This window comes from Ipomoea triloba, chromosome 1, assembly GCF_003576645.1.
Source record: "Ipomoea triloba cultivar NCNSP0323 chromosome 1, ASM357664v1".
NCBI classification, from domain to species: Eukaryota; Viridiplantae; Streptophyta; class Magnoliopsida; order Solanales; family Convolvulaceae; genus Ipomoea; species Ipomoea triloba.
In genome coordinates this window covers 28,185,690-28,186,722 of record NC_044916.1, presented here as the reverse complement: position 1 = coordinate 28,186,722, position 1,033 = coordinate 28,185,690, and positions in this window count along the sequence as shown.

The window sequence follows — 1,033 nt, the reverse complement described above, 5'->3', positions numbered from 1 at the left end:
ACAGGACGATTACCTATAATACACAGAATATTAACATAAATACACAGACCGGCCGAAACGGAAAACGTGATTTCCAAAAAAAGGGACGATTAGTTTACAATGCTCAAAATGACATCGTTTACGTACGTGGTGCACATTGGCTTGTGCACCGTGGTGCACGGTATAATTTGCCTCATATTTTAATAGGTTGAGAAAATAATGCATTGTAACAGAGTCAATAGTACTAAAAAGAACATAGATGTAAGGAGAGATTGGATATGAAGTGACTTGTGATATGATTCTTTAAAAAAAAAAAAAAAAAAAAGCCATTGCTATGACTTAAGCATAGAACAATAGTGGATACCTCATATTTCTTTTTTACTTCCCCTCTTCCTTATACCTGAATTATATTAATATGATCTTCAAAGTGTATTTCAGCTTTACCTCTGATCTTTAGAAAAAAAAAAGTTACTATTTTAATTATTTTAAACTTTACATATTCAATTATCTCTTGTTTATTTGGAAATAATTTACAAGAGCGTACAAACATTATATTCATTCTCTCATTAATGATAGATATATTAACTATTTTCCAAATTAAACTCTTTACACCATTTTAATCCATAACATATACAGTAAAGATTAAATAAATAAACCTTCAAAAAAAATCTAAAATATTTTTGGCTAAAACCCTTTCTAAACAACAACAATTAGATTATTGTTAGAAAATTGGGTCTCTGGAAAAACAAGAGAAAGACTCATCAACCACAATTTTCATGTGAAACAAACTCTCAAAGTTTTTTATTTTCCTTATTAGTGCACCCAATAACAGTACTTGAATCAAGAAGATGTCAAATAATATTAATTACTTTTTAATATTATTTTCTAAGGGTTAACTTAAGAAAAAAAAAAAAAAACTCTTAAGAACACTACATATGATCTCTCAAGAATACTCTTTCTTCTCTCAAGAATATTCTTGAGCACGTACTAGATGGAGATGATTAGTATTTGTTCATCATAAAGCCGCCCCCCCCCCCCCCCCCCCCCCCCCCCC